Here is a 15888-nt window from a genome sequence, read left to right as displayed (position 1 = left end):
GGTGGCGCTACCTGTTGCTTCATGGAAACCGGCGTTATCGTCGTCGACGCTGTAAAAACGGGGTCTTACGAAAACAAACGCCGGCGGTATTTGCAGTATACCGGCTTCGAGAGGTGAAGATTCCCGAAGTCTTGTGCAAAATTATGTTTATCGAAGAACTGCGCGTATTTACAGATGAGGCTTCCTGTGGATCGTGTAACCACTCTGGCGTTCAAGGTAACCAAGAAAATTAATTTCCTTCAACAATCGATCGCTGCTTCTTTGTTCCTCAATCCCTAATTATCGGCGAAGCTTTATTAATCACGTTTAGACGTGGTCAAAAGCGTACACGTACGTAAACTGAATTTAACGTGATATCGTGATTATAGCATTGCGCAACTGCATAATATAAAGTCGAGCAAAAACCGCCAACCTTGCGTGTGTCGGTAAGCGCGTATGTGTAGAAATTTTCCAAGAACCTGCAGACGCGTAAACAAAGCCTGCACACATCAAACAGCAGCGATATTTTTTAACCTCCCGCGATGCTCGCTCACGACAAACGCGCATTGTTATTCCTCTGAATTATTGAAAAATCGTGACAATAGAGAGTCGACAGCGGCTTTGAAGCGTAAATAACAAACAGCGACGTTGTCGTGAAGAAAACTCGCGCACGTTCGTTTGCAATTTTTTCTTCCCCAGTCGCGAGAGAATACTTAGACTTACCAATTTTTTAACATACATATCCAGGCGGCGACGTCACTGCTGCACCTGCTTCCGAAAAATCATCGTATCCTCGCGCACCTGACCTTGACACGACTCTCTTTCTCTTTGCAGCCGGGATATGCACTTCCCGTTCCGAGAGGATTCTCTTCGCTCTGTCTGTGTGTGTGTGCACACATACGCGAGAGAGGAGGCAGGATACGCGCACGTGGGAAAGGTGCAGATAGTCGACCCAATAGAAAGAAGATAGCGATTCTGCGCCTGCGCGAGTGACCGGCACTGCTGCTGCAGCCCCCTGTAGGATATCAGCCTTGTGGAGGTAGGTCTCGGGAGTATTAATGAGTTTTTAGCTGGGAGGTGGAGCCTACGGAGGTAAGCGTAAGTCTCGGTAAAATTAAATCCAAAATTTTTCACAGCCATCGCTAATTAGCCATCTAATACGTTTATAGGTATTTAAGTATTTTCATTCGCTTCGACCACCCAACGATCTATCGGAATCTCGACGAATTCATCGGAGAAATTAAAATCTACGAGAGTCTCGTCGCACACGAGGCACCCACAGATTAGAAAACGCTGACGCTACGAGAGAAGCGCCGGGACAGCTGAAGGAAAAAACACATCGTGCCCGCTGCGATTATACAACGTTCTTCTTTCATTTATCAATGATAGCGAGTGCTAGGGCGCGATGAACCAGCGAGACAAGCCTGTCCCTCTCTCTCTCTCTCTCTCTCTCTCTCTCTCTCTCTCTCTCTCTCTCTCTCTTTCCACAACGATCTCCGATAAAACTCGCAGAGAGCCTCTCGTCGTTCGCCGAAAAACGTTCGTCTCTACTCTATTTGCATGCGGTTTACGCTCTTAAAAATAGCCGCGAAATTTGAATGGTAAAAAAGAGCACGGCACAACAATGCGCTCCAAGCTGTCAGCTGCGGGAGGAGCGAAAAAGAAACACGCTCTTTCTCGCGACGGCTAATTAGAAAAGTCGTTAAACAGAAACGCGCGCACGGCTATTGCTAAAAATACGAAGGTCCGCGTTGCACGTAAGAATATCGTTAAGAAGAGCATCGTTTCTCGAAAGGCCTATATTCTATTTCACCGCGCTTCGTAGAACATATAACGCGTCCATCCCGAAATCCATCATTAATTAAAATGTACACCCGCGCGCGTCTCTCCTATACGTGAGTCTTTGTGTGTTTCCCTCTTCTTCTCATCTATAGGCCAGCTCTTTCTCTCTGGGCTGCCTTTTTTCTTCCGCACGACGAGGCGCGTGTTGTCTCTCTCTCTCTCTCTCTCTCGCGCGCAGAAATTCAATATTCCCAGGCCATACCTGACGAGGCAGTTACTCGAGCCACCCCGTGTCGCGCAGCCCGTACAAAGATTCCTGTTGTTTCAGGCTGCGCCTTTCACGAATACACACGCAGTCGCCTACGCCCGGCACATGTGTCTCTCTCGCTCTTACTCTCCGCGCACACGTTTATATTCTGGAAAAAGAGACACACAGGCCTGCAGGTATACCTGCTGAATGGGCAAACATTCGTTAAAACAAGCGCGAGTCGCGCTGAACGTGTCTCCTCCGAGTTCCAATAACGTATGTACAGACTGCTCGAGCGAGTTTTTCAGAATTTCGTCGCGTAGATTGTTGACTTCTTTCGCTTGTGGGACGTACGCGGAGCGTCGCCTTTCGAGAAAACCTCGTTTTTCACGGATGTACCAAAAAAGGCCGGGTTCTCGAGAGAATAAAAAAATTAAAATCGGACACAAGGGAGGCGCTTCCGTAGTAAAAAGGCGCAATAAAATTTTCGGAGCACGCTGGGGAGACAGCCGCGTATAATTACCGCACGCTTTTACAGCCTCCTCCTTTTCCTGCGTTTTTACACTTGTACATGCATACAGAGAAAGCGAGAGAGGGAAAATTTTACGAGCCGGCGGCGAATATTCTATTTAAAAGTTAATCATTTACATTACGCTTTCTGGCCCGGCGACGTTTATGATTTAGCAATTTGCTCGGCTCCCTCTCTCTCTCTCTCTCTCTCTCTCTCTCGTAGCCTCGAAATTCCATTAATTCTCCGAGATTTCGCGCTACGCGACGTGTACGCACGCATCCATCATCGCGCGCTTGCGAGTGTGCGTCTGCAGGGCTCTCTTGGAAAAATTCTATAGCTGCGCACAAAAGAGCCTCGGCGACTATGTTTAGACCCGTTCGTAAAAAAAAAAGAAAAAAAAGAAAAAAAAAAGAAAAATCGACGAGCCTCCATCTCTCCCACGCGCAGTAAAAGCTTGATTTAAGGTGTACGGATGACTGCGAGAAGGACTTTTCCGTTTTTTGGTCTATTTCGCGCGTGCGACTTTTTGGCAGCAATAAACCTTTTCTTCATACCGTATACATAATCTCGAGACAGAGAGGAGCAGCAGCTGTAATGCAAAATCCAAAGAAGCTCTCGCGGCTACGTAGGTACCGTAATAAATTTCCTCTCGGCTGCGCTTTTTTCCGCATCCCTCGTCCTTTCTCTTTTTCCGCGGTTCGTCCAGCTCTGCATCCTTCGCTTCCTGCCTTCCGCGAATAGAGATAGAGAGGGTTTTTCGCGGATTGCCGCTTTTCTCGACAAAGTTGCTTAACCAATTTGATTACAACTGTCGCGCGCGCAAGGAAAAAAATCCAATTCCGTTAATATCCGGCGGCTCGCTAATTCCTACATCCCATTACCTTAAAATCTCGCTCGCTCGCGCGTGTAACGAGGACGATGAAGCGGGCTGCACTTTCGGATTAAAAAGGCTTCCCTCCTCTCCGCGATTAATAGACGCACGCAGGTCTGAAAATCCTATGCATTAACTTGCGCGATTCGCTACGTGAGCGTCCTCGTCGTCGTAAATTTCACATAAAATTATTTCCATCCATCAATCACCATTTCCTCCTCTCTCCGTCTATATCTCTCTCTCTCTCTCTCTCTCTCGGAGCGAGCGGCTCTGTTCCTCTCGGCGCTGCGCGCGGCCATCCTTCATCGACCTTCTCTCCCTCCTGCTTTTCCTTTCAAAACCTCGAGAGAGAGAGAGAGAGAGAGAAAGAGACAGAGAGCAGGGTCTTCGGGATACAGAGAGCCGCGTGTGCGAGGGCCTCGACCGCAGCGGCGGCGGCAAAAGTCGGGATGCTGCATCAGAGAGAGAGACGGAGGAAAACCTAAACGAAATTGTGGCTTCGCTGCTGCAGCGCAGCGAGAAAGACGAGACCGGGCTGAATACGATACTTCCAAGCCGTCGATCGTCACTCTCCGCGTTCGAGAGAGGAAGAAAAAAAGAAATCGTGCGAGACGGGGAAAAACGAGGAGGAGAGTAGGCGGGAAATGCGTCAGCCTTGCCGAGGATTTTCCCGACCGATCGATGGGTTTCTCCTCTGCGTTCGAGAAATTGTAAATTATACAGCCTCGGCACAAGTCACAAGCGACTATTGACAGTCGGAATGAATTTTCGGAGAACCTGTGCACACGTGCACGCGTGGAGGAAAAAGCCTCGGTCATCACGCGACGACTCCTTCTTTTCGCTTGCGCAAGAGCCGGTATTCCACGTATTCTCTAGCGAATCCGCCCTGCAACGACTCTCGGCGATACCACACGAATATCCGCCGAAACGGCTCTCTTCCAGAGCGGAAAAAAAAGCGACGAGCCATCTTTTCCTCGCGAACAGAGAGCGAGCAGGTTTCGAAAAACGGCATCCGCTCCTGTTGCCTTCTGGCGCGCCACTTTGCCTCCTCCCGTCTCTAACTATATATACATCGCAACAGCTAACATTCCACGGCGCAAACAATGAGCCTCGTTGTTTCCCCTCCGACGCGAATTTTTCGGCTGCACGCATCGCTGGGAACGAGAGCTTTCCTGCAGCATTCCGTCATCGAGCGCCAGAGTGCAGAAATATATATATATATATATATATAACTGGGCCCCGCGCGAGTCTGCAGCACTTCTGCCGGGCGTATATTATGCAGTTTCGCGGCGGCGTAAAAATTTTTTTACGCCGACGCTGGGAAAAGTTTAGAAATGTATAAACTTTTGGCTCGAGGTGTGTATAGTAGTACTGCAGGCTAGCCGTGTGTATTGTATATTATGGTGCAGGAAAGTTTCCATATATATCCTGTATCTCGAAAAGACGATTGTGCGCAGCTCTGCACGGGACGAATTTTCCGAGGGTATACAGCGTGCCATTAAGAGGATCCTTGAATCGCGTGAAAGCGGCCGGGCAACGTTCCAAATTAAAAGGCGAGAGAGAGAGAGAGCCTCCTTCTCTCTCTCTCTCTCTCTCTCTCCCTCTAGGGAAGCGTTTTTTAATGACGCGACGCGCGGGAGATTTAAAAGCGCGCAATTTTATCGTTTTACTCGCGGTAGGGAAAGCTGTGCAACGTCCTATATGTATTATAAAAAGTAAAAATTTTACAACGCTCGAGCGCGTCCATAAAAAGGAGAACAAAAATTCGTATAGTTGGGGGGTATAGCTCCCCGCGAAAATCAAAAGCCCCGAAAGAAACACTTAGCGCCCCTCTCAACCCCCTTCTGGGATCTATAAAAGCCAGTTTCTCGGGCCGTCGGGCAAATAGGCTGTCGAATCTCGCGTCTGTATACCAGTCACACACGCGCACACAGATACACGGCGATTAGGGAGCGGGCGGGCGCGACATCGTCGCCCAGCAGCTGTGCCGCCCATCCGGGAAACAGACGGAGGAGGGGACAGCGCGCTACGGCCGAACTACTGTGCGTTAGATAGCGACGACGCGACGGTTGAATCGATTTCTTATTATACACACGCGCCCGTTTCGCCGTGGAAAATTTCGTTACGTATATACGTAACTCGCAAGGCCTTTCCTCGCGTCATTCATCCTCGGCTCCGGACGTTTTTTTTACGCTATAGCGAGAGTCTAAAAGGGAATCATTCTTGCAAATCGCGCGATAACGCGAACAAGTAAAATGCCGCGTGCGGTGATAAAAATATACGTACGTTATGATGATGGCTATATTTTCGGATGTCGAATCCCTACAACGACGTTGTCACGTCTGTCTACAGCTTTTTCCAGGTCGCGCCAAGGCACATGCGTACATGCAGCGCGTAATTAAGCGAGTCGGCCGGTTCGAACTTGATTAATATTCGGGTCGACGATAAGACCGCTGCGCGTGAGAAAAGAAGAACCTCCACGGAGAGAATAATACAAGCCAGACTCCTATCTCCAAGGGTGCAGTATACGCAACCTCGCGATAATTGCTGCAGCGAGACTCGAGTCGTATTAAGTGCAGCAGCGCTGCAGCCCCGGCTCCCGCGGAGCATAAAGCGAGTTACACGTCGCTTGCGGGGCTTCTTCCTCTCTTTCTCTCGTCGAACCCTCTTTCTTTCTTTCTTTCTTTCTTTCTTCTCTCCGGCTCTCTTCTACGACTCTCGGAATATATTTTAGACCAGCCGGGCTTCTCTCTGATGTAAATCAGTTTCAGGAATTTACGCGCATTTTTGCGCAGCGCTCCGGCCTTGCGCGTATACGCCGGAAGAAAAGAAAAAAAAAAAATAACGAAAGATTTTCCACGCGCTTAGGTTCGGGCTGCTGGATAATGCCTCTGCGTCGGCTGACTTTTGGATCAGCTGAGTATAGGCTCCGAAGCTGTATTGACGCTGCAGCATAGTATAGGGACACGACTGTTGGCCCTGCGGATCATACGGAAGGGGGATTTGGACGGGAGCGTGGAATATTGTTATTGCTTTTTAATGCAGTCTGTCCGGGATTTCGGGCTACCCGTGCGCTCTCTCGTGTAGAATTTATGGATCCGAGTGCAGGCTCTCGAATAGATCGTAGCGCAGAGCTCGAACAATATACAGCGAAAAAAAAAGAAGAAGAAGCCACTAGCTTAGAACCGTCCTCGATACTTTCTCCAATTCTCCGGGAGATACCTCTCACGAATGGCCCCCCCCCCCGTATAACCCGCGCGGACGTCTTCGCCGTCGGCGCATATTTATAACTCGCTCTCTCTCTCTCTCTCTTGGGCACATTGCAGCTGTTAAAATGAGGCACACTCCAAGATCAATACACACACACATACACACATTTTCCATAGCGGCCCGCGTATTCCACTGTAATCCCTTTGGTTCGGAGAATTTTCGAAAACACGACCGCCTTCACCCCGTTTTTATAACCGCCTCCTTGTTCTCTCTCTCTACCCGAGCTGCCGGTCGTATTTTCGAAGCGATCGAGCGCGATGTCGAGAGATTCGTTCGCAGAGGAGTTGTTTCTCTCTCTCTCTCTCTTGGTATACCTGCGTGAGAGAGAGAGAGAGAGTATAAGAGGCTCGGGCTAATGGTCCTAATGCCTGATTTAACGCTGATACTCGAAAGTCTGCTGCCTCAGCGTGGACGGATCTTTGTAGGCTCGCCGAAGTCTAAAAACGCCCCGCGCGTCACGTAGCTTTGTTGTTGTTGCTGGCTTCGATGGTCGGTTGAAAAATGTGTTTTTTTTTTTTCTCTCCTCCGTTCGCCGTAACGCTGTATTATTGTACATACCTTGTAAAAAAGTCGGAGGGTCGCAATTAGCCCCGAAACGCGCTGCGCAGTGCAATCGGCGAGTATTGCGAGCTTCGAGATGAAATAGAAGAAAAGAGAGAGGGAGGGATCGCCATGGGCGTATATGGTAATTACACCGCCCCTTTCGCTCTCCTACGGGAGCTTGCACTTGCGCTGCCCGGATTTTTCGGGACCTCTATAACACTACGGGGGCAGCGCAGCGTTTAAAAGGCCTGCGACCCAGGCTTACTGGGCTCTGAGAAAATCTTAATAAAATCCCTCTCTCTACTCGGCTTTTGTGCCGCTGCAGGTACCTGGTGTGTGTCGGTTGCCAGCGGCGCGGTCTTATAGCGTGTATATGCGCCTCCCCGACGGGTGCATCGGTGTGTCTCTTTGTGCCTGTGTGTGTGTGTGTGAGAGAGAACAGCACGTTGCTGCGGATGGAATTTCAGGCGGTCAGTCCGCCCCCTGAGCCCCTGGACGGCGAGAGAGGTGGCTGTGCGCGCAGCTGCTGCTGCTTTCTGCTGTGGGTAGAGAGGGGGGGGGGGCACTATGGTGGAGCTGATAGCGAGAGAGAGAGAGAGAGAGAGCGGAGAGCGACGGAAACCCGCTGATAATCTCCTCTGTTTTTCGTCGTCGTTCTTTTTCCTCCTCTCTGATGTCCACCAGTGTGTGTGTGTGTGTGTGTGGGTCTAGCCGTCGATGCTGCTCTTTTGCGAGCTGATGGCTGCTATATTACACTTGTGTATTTTTGCGCTTCCTTATTAGCCTAGTGGCTGTATAGGAAATTCGAAAAATTAAACGAGTATCGTGACTAATAGCGCGACGATGTCTCTCCGTGAACGGAAAAAATCACCGCGTCACAATAACACACACACACACACAGAGAGGCGCGTCATCGTAGAACCTCCGCTCTCGGTATAACTCATCACCGATGATAAATCTCGAATCCACGCGCGGAGAGAGAAAAAATTCGAAAATCCCCTTCCTCTGCTCTCTCGCGTGTGCTGCACTTAAGCCTATACTCGTACATATACCGGAGACACTCTGTGTATATACCTATGGAAGAGACATACACGACGCCAGGAGAGGTACGCATATATACACTGCACAGACACACACCAGAGAGCGAGAGAGAGAGGATAAAAGAGGAAGAATGTAAAGGAAGTCGGTTCTTTCGTGATTTACGTTCGCGGACGAGGGAGAGCGAGAGAATCGAGAGCCGTGACCCGATGCGGCAGCGCATACGACCCTGCGCGCGCGGATTCGAGTTACACGGGCGCGCTCGAGTGGGCTTTTCCGAAAGTTGTTTTTTTTTTTTTGAAAGAAAAAACCAGATGGTTCACGTTCTCCGCGCTATTGATGGCAAATTTTCGAAAATCGCGCGGAACGACGACAACGGATCGAGGGAAAGTTTTTCAGGCTTATAGCTACACAGCGAGCTCATTCATCGCCGCGGCTCGTAAAACTGTGCGCGAGACCAGCTCCGGCGCCGTCAGCCGCGGGGATCTGCGAAAATCGCCTTACCGAAAAATCCTTACCGTCGATTTTTTCCTCTTTTACACGCACAAGGCCTGCATCGACGATAAGCGCGAGTAATCTCTCTTTCTCTCTCTCTCTCTCTCTCTCTCTCTCTCTTTAAATTGATCGCCATCGCGCGTGTGTTTGCAGAGGTGGGAGTGTACGCTGTCTCTTATCTCTGGCCCCACACAAATGTTAACGATGATGAGCGCACTGCACGGGGCGACCCTATACACATCAGACACACACGGCAGGGTGCTATATAGAGGGTCGTCTTTCTCTCTCTCTCTCCCCTATTCGTAATTTTCTCTCATTTCTCGTTTTACACACTTTTTCATGGCCGCGTAATTTTCTCCCTCTCTCTCTCTCGCTCGCTCGCTCTTTCGTGCAGCGACGGCGGCGGCAGAGAGCTGCGGGCGGCTTTGCATGTCTCGGATGACTCTGTCTCTCGTGCGCGCGTATATCCCTGTCGGCTGACGGGCTTATATGCACACGTACGTGTGTGTGTGTGCGCGCGTGTGTGTGTATTCCCGGAGCTGCGGCGGCTCGTCATGCTACAGGGCGAGAGAGACCTCCCAGGCCCGGATTCCACGGTATCGTCACCCCGAGAGGAGCGAGTAACGCGTGTGTGCGTATGGCCCTATCGGCTACTTTTCCTAGCTCGAGTGTGCCGAGGGATAGAGCTTTTCGTATTAACGGCCAGGGTATCGTTCCTGGTTTAATGGCTGCGTTGCGCTGTTTTATGCCCTCTATAGCTCTCTCCCTCTCTACGCTGTAATTATACAGTCGCCTGGAATTTCGGATGGATTTTCGCTGTTCCTCCGCGCTATATATATATATATATATATATATATCCCCGTGTTATTTTTGGAGCTCTCGGAAAATGTCGGTTTTAATTGAAAGAAATTTCATTATACCTTTAGTACAGAGAGGCGCGCTCTGAAAATCCATTATTCCGAGTGCGCAATCGTAAAAATTCTCATATTCGACGGCGCAGCGCGGGCAAATTAATTTACGAGCGGCGGCGCGCGATTAACTTTTTCATCGCGAGCGAGCGAGAGAGCCGATTTAATTAACCTTCCGCGAAGACGCCTGCCCGCGAGTATTACATCCGCGACGAGAGAGAAAGAGAGCTGTATATATGTATATATAGAGTCGAAAAGGCGCGTGACTAAGCGATCGTATCGAATCGTGGCGCGGCGGCTTCGTTAAAAACACTCGCGCAAATACGTTTAGCGCAGGCGCTAAATGCGACGGAAGGAGAACTCAGAACACTGTATGTATATAACGAGCGAGTGCACGTAGTTAGTCTAGACGTGTCTCTCTGCGCCGTCCAAACACATTAAAGATTTACTCGTTTCCAATTTCCGCCTTCGACTTTGTACTGCAACTGCGAGTGAGTGAGCGTGAGTGTGGCTATAGAGCCTCGTTAGCGGATACTTGTAGGTGCAATCATCGCCTGCATTATGCATAGCTTATAAGTAGGTCCGATGATTCCGCAGCGACTTATATACACGTGGAAACAAAGGCCACTGTAAAATACAGGAGGCTGAGGGATCAATCGTTTCATCCTTCGGCTTTTTTCTCCCCCATACTCCTATCCTCTATTCGCATATATATATATACGCATAAACCGCGCATCTCTTCCAGTCGGACGCTCATTGATAAAAGCTTAATTTCCGTGCGCGAGGCTGCAGCCAAGAGAGAGAAAAAAAATCCGAGAATCATCCGGCGAGATAGAGGCTCCATTATAGCCAGCCAGAGTGAGCGAGAGAGCGAAGGGGCGCCGAGGAGAAGAAAAGACGAGCGCATGGGATCAACCTGCGGTGCATCGGTCGTTCCGGCCCCGAAACTTTACGACTGTGTGCAGCAAAGCGAGCTTATTCTCGAATGAAAGAGCGAGAGCGAGAGAGAGAGAGGGAGAGAAAAGGGACCTGCCCTACCTGCCTGGGCATTGCGAATTTATAGGCTTTATTATTATTGTGCGCCGGGCTCTCTCTCTCTCTCTCTCTCTCTCTCTCTAGGCGCCTGAGGAAATTCCTCCCCTCCCCTCTCTACGGGTAATATAGGTATATCCCATTCCCTCGTGCTATATACACGTGGTATGCACAGAGGAGCGGAGCTCTCGGGAACAGGCCTTCCTTCCCCGGAGAGATTTTCGCGACAGCTGCCGCTCGCGCGAGCGCTCGAGTTTCTGCTTCGCTTCTTCTTCTTCTCCGCTGCCGCCGGACGATTATTATTTATTGCAACACCCTCGCCTCTCTCTCTCTCTCTCTCTCTCCTTCCTGCAGCTTTGTGTTCTCCGTATAGCAGCAGCGCCGGGATATCCTTTGCTCGAGTTTCCAGGAGACGGATTTCAAACGCACGTGGGATCGACTCCGAAATATAATATACGCTAGCAATAGTCAATTAGGTTCAACGGCTGTGATTAATACGGCTGTCGCAACGAGCGTATATGGATATATGAAATTTTCTTCAAAATTCAGCAACGATCCACCCGCGCGGAGCAGCTGCGCCGTGCGTGCAGCCAAGTATACAGCAGCGAGCGAGAGTCTCGAGATTACGGGCCAAAAGAGAGAGAAGCTCCTAATGGGCCGCCACTTCGCGAATGTAAGGAGGAGAAGCGAGCGAGGATTTCGTGGAAGGCTTCGCTCTCTCTCTCTCTCTCTCTCTCTCTCTCTCTAACGTGTCTTACGTCATTTTCGGCCCACAAGAGAGCGAGGCAGCTTGCTCGCCCGGATTCCGCGGAAGGATTAGACTCTCCGCTGCTGCTGCCTCTGATGTGATGTGCGCAGTCTCTTATATATAGATATACGCGTCGTCTCTCCCTCGATATTCTTCCGCCGAGGGAAATTCGTTTATACGACGGCTCTCGATATGCGGGTTTGCGGAAATTTACTGCCCCCTCTCCCGCTGCGGTGTATATAGGTACACAGCTATAGAATATGCGAGCACGGCTTTGTTTTATTGGATTACGTCCAGTAATAAGGGGCGGTAATATCCGGCCGGGTCTTGCTGCACCTGACGACGCGAGGGCTTTCCCCGAGGCTTGTAAATTTTACGGACTTTAGTCGCTCTCTCTCTCTCTCTCTCGCTCTCTCTCGTACCGTTAAGCAACGCAAAGTATATCGCGAGTCTTTGCATTAATATTGTTACATCCAGGATACATAAATGCATATGGGCGATCGACGTCTTTGGGAAAAAAGCCCCGACGACGACGCGCCGTTTACAAGAGAGCACGTAGCGAGCATTATACCGCTTCCCTTTTAAAAGCGTCCGGCTGGTGCATCAGCTCGATCGCGCTCTGTATGTGCACCATGCGGAGAGTCTCTCTCTCTCTCTCTCTCTCTCTCTCTCTCGGCACCGGCTGACACCGTAGCCGATCTTTTCACTGCGTGTCGTGTGATGTACCCTTATACGAACGAATTTCCAACCGACGGCCGGCTAGAGCTCGTTAGTCAGAGGGTGTGTATATGCTCAGAGTCCGTATGGCCGTAGAAAAAACAAGCCACCTGAGAAGCCAGCCAGCGCAGATGAAGAAAGCCAGATATAGAGAGAGAGAGAGAGAGAGAGAGAGAGAGAGAGAGAGAGACGGGGAAAATGCCGCCGCCGCCGTCTTTGTGAATATTCGAGGAAGCACTACAAATGTCAGGCACGTAGATCGCCCGTATATACATATATACACGTACAAAGCTTCTTTGAGCCCAGGCAGCAGCAGCTCAGCGAAAGAAGGACGGCCCCGACACACCCGTATAGGAGCGCTTGCGCGCGCGTTCGAAAAATGTCTTTGACGCTAGCTACATAGCCCTCCCCCCCCCCCCTCTCTCTCTCTCTCTCTCTCTCTCCTTGTAATCCGGCCGTTTCCGTCGCTGCTCAGCCCCGCGTGTATATCGCCCCCTCCTGCTCGCATTAAGCGCGTTACGTGTTATATAGCGCGCACATGTGTGTGCGAACGTTCGACTCGCTGTGCTGCACACATGGTGCACTATGTGCGTGTATACCCCGTGTATATATACGTATTCTTCGCATGCGGGGCCCTAATAGCTCCGATCCCTCTGCGGCGGCGCGCAAGTGGAGAAAAGAGCGCTGCAGCGATGCACAGAATGGACCGAGAGCTGCTGGCTCTCTTTTCTTGTTTATTAACAAAGAGAGCCCCGTGCGTGCAGAGAGCAGTGCGGCCGTAAAGGCTTGGGAAGGGAAGCCCGACTCTGCTGCGCGCGGAGGAAGTGACGTGTGCGAGCACGGGGTACTTTTGTAATTAAGGTGCTTCTCATTGGATTTCACCTCGGGGTTGGGAATTGTGCATTGCGCAGCGCTCAGATTTCCACAAGTATATTAGAGGAGAGAGCGACACGTATAAGGAAATTCGCGAGGAGACTCCCTCAGCTCCCTCTCTCTCTCTCTCTCTCTCTCTCTCTCTCTGGCTGACTGTGTACTAATGACGGGTTCGTGTATGGAAAAAAGCGCGCAGGGGGCAGATCGCGATGTAATTACCGGCGCAATTAAAAAGCGCTTAAAACACGATTAACACCGCCGTAACCGCTGTGGACCCGTCGCTCGGCTCCTTAATATCCTCGCGATATTTTTATTCGTTAACCGCATAGAGCGAGTAAAAATATTTTTCGGTATGACTAACACGGCCTTACTGTGTATATACCTACGCGCGACCTTTGCCAATGCCTGCGTGCGTACGTATGGTGTATATACTCACTGGCATTGCGCAATCGTCGCATTCTTGAGGAGTCGAAGGAAAAAAAGCGCTGCGCGGACGGGAAATTCTCGCGAATACGCGCGTATGCCGATAGAGTTGTCGCGTGCGAATTAGTTCCTCTTGCGAAAGTCCGAGAGAGAGAGAGAGAGAGAGAGAGAGTCGCGATTCTTCATTTTTGCTTTCGCGAACGACCAGCGGAATGTACTTTCGTCAGGCGTAAATACGTATTATACACGTTGCGAAAATATGTGCCTGTATATACTTCTCCGAAATCGTCACCGAATTTTCCGTTGCCGGAGAGAAAGAGTATCGCGAGCGTGGTATACGCGAATCTTATATATTATTATTATCTCGACTGCGGCGCGAGCACGTGCGCGGCGTGAGAGACTTTTTCGACGTATTCGTCTATACGCGCGTGAGCGCGATAAGCCGGCGCTGTATATATATAGCTATAGTCGTTTCTTAACTGCATGCAATCTCAATGACGATACGAGTGCTCAATAATTCCATCGGCTTCGCCGAAGCAGAGGATATAGTCTCTCTCTCTCTCTCTTTCTCTCTCTCTCTCTCTCTCTCTCTCTGACGATCGATAAAAATACATTGATTATTTTGTTTTCGACTCCGGCTCTCGACGGCGTTATATTTTTGTTTTGACATAGGAGAGAGCGAGAGACGGAACTCATCGATATTCGCGTTTTAATGGAACGATTATGGAAAAGTTCACAGCGCGCTCGAAAAATCCATCCGGTATATACGGAGGGCCAATTTATTTTTACGGCTGTATATATATATAACAGCACAACGCAAACCCGCTTCGTATACGTATTTTTGTTTAATAATCAAGCTTAATCAGCCATTTCAATCAATCTCTCTCGCAGAGCGTTCGCGAGAGGCGGAATAAATTAAATCGACGAATTTCCAGCGCAACGAATATAAACTTTCCCTAGTCGCGCGCGGCCGTTCGAGCTTGAATTTAAATATCTCGAGCGAGCGCGCAAACTCGATGATTGTTCCCCCGCGAGTCGCCTCCTAATTTCCGACCATATCGCGCTGCACCTGGACTTTAACGCGCGCTCGGCAAATATTTACGCCTAATCGACGTCGGTAAATTGTATTTTTTCCTTCGCTGTACAAACACCTGCGCCGACGCGACGCGGACGGTTGATAGTCCGCGACGAGAGGGAGGGGAGACAAAATAAGCGCCTATAGCATCTGCAGCGATTTTCAATGATTTCAGCCTCGCGCTCGTAAACGAAAACCTCATCGCGCAGATAGGATCGCGTGAGCGCTCGACGGGGCGCGCGAAGGGAAAAAGAAAAAGAAAAAGAAAAAGAAAAAGAAAATGTCGCGGCTAAATTTAAATTCTAACCGAGAGCCGTCCGACATCCATCATCCACGGAAGAAAGAATATACGCAAGGATAAGGTCTCTGCGATGCGATGTATATGGGGGAGAGACGAGACCGCCCAAAAATTTTCCTCTCGCCGCATTGGCAATCAACGGCTAGCCGGTTGTATAGTGGGGGAGTATTTTCCATCTCCGAAAGATAAATGAAACGTAACGAGCCACGTCTGTCTGTCTTCCTCCACCTCCTCTCCTCTTCGGCCTCTTAAGGGAGAGCTTCTCTCTTTCTCTCGGCGGACGACCCATATAGTCCCGTCCAAAAGTTTCGTCCTCGTCATCCTTCTCTCTCTCTCTCTCTCTCTCTCTCTCTCGGCCCGCGTGAATATAATATAGCGTACCATACCGAAGATTCGCGTCGGAAAGCTCAGGGGCATGGAATTTCGGTTATATATTGTTCCGAGGAATAAATCCTCCGTAGGCCTCTCGTTAACGGCATTGTGCCCAGCACTCGGTCAACGCTTAATTGTCCGTTCGATTATGCTGATTATCAACGGCAGGGACTCCTCGCCGCCCATGAACTTTTCTGCGAGTCCGCGCGGATCTATGGTGATCTTTCTCGGAAAATTTTGCCAGCACAGTTGACCCTCGGGAGACTATGTATACGACTCGGATTTTCCCCGCTGCGTTTATATACTGTCCGAAATTTATATATCGCGTCTCATGCGCACCCGATAGTGGAGGCATCTATAGCTATATAACACCGGCGCGCGTAATCAATTCGGCTCTCTGATTGAAATTTCAAAGTGTATTGTTCGTAATGCAGCAACGACTTGTATTCATAAAGGATTACTTTTTTGCCCGAGCCAATTTCACGCCGGCTTACGAGGCCGACCGATCGGGCAGAAAAAATGCCCGAGACGCGCGCACAAAGCGGCTCGATCGAACACATCCATATCCGTGTTTTTTTTTCTTCTATTTTCCATAACGCGCGAAATTCAAAATCTATCAATGTACGCCGCAGGGACTAATATCGGAACAATGCGTCCCGAAATAACGCGAATTATATGTTTCTATTATAAATCGGCGCATTGATCG

At 49.9% G+C, this 15888-nt stretch overlaps 1 long non-coding RNA gene across 1 annotated transcript; it reads left to right on the top strand.

The window, feature by feature from the left end:
- Window positions 1-106: 106 nt before the first annotated feature.
- Window positions 107-3777, top strand: LOC116417233. The gene is made up of 3 exons (XR_004227530.2): window positions 107-216; window positions 814-1018; window positions 1149-3777. It is a non-coding gene; the product is annotated as an uncharacterized LOC116417233 (long non-coding RNA).
- The last annotated feature ends 12111 nt before the right edge of the window (window positions 3778-15888 follow it).

This window comes from Nasonia vitripennis, chromosome 4 (genome assembly GCF_009193385.2).
Source record: "Nasonia vitripennis strain AsymCx chromosome 4, Nvit_psr_1.1, whole genome shotgun sequence".
Taxonomy (NCBI): Eukaryota; Metazoa; Arthropoda; class Insecta; order Hymenoptera; family Pteromalidae; genus Nasonia; species Nasonia vitripennis.
The sequence above is the reverse complement of the archived record's forward strand: the minus strand, read 5'-3'. Positions and strand labels throughout refer to the sequence as shown.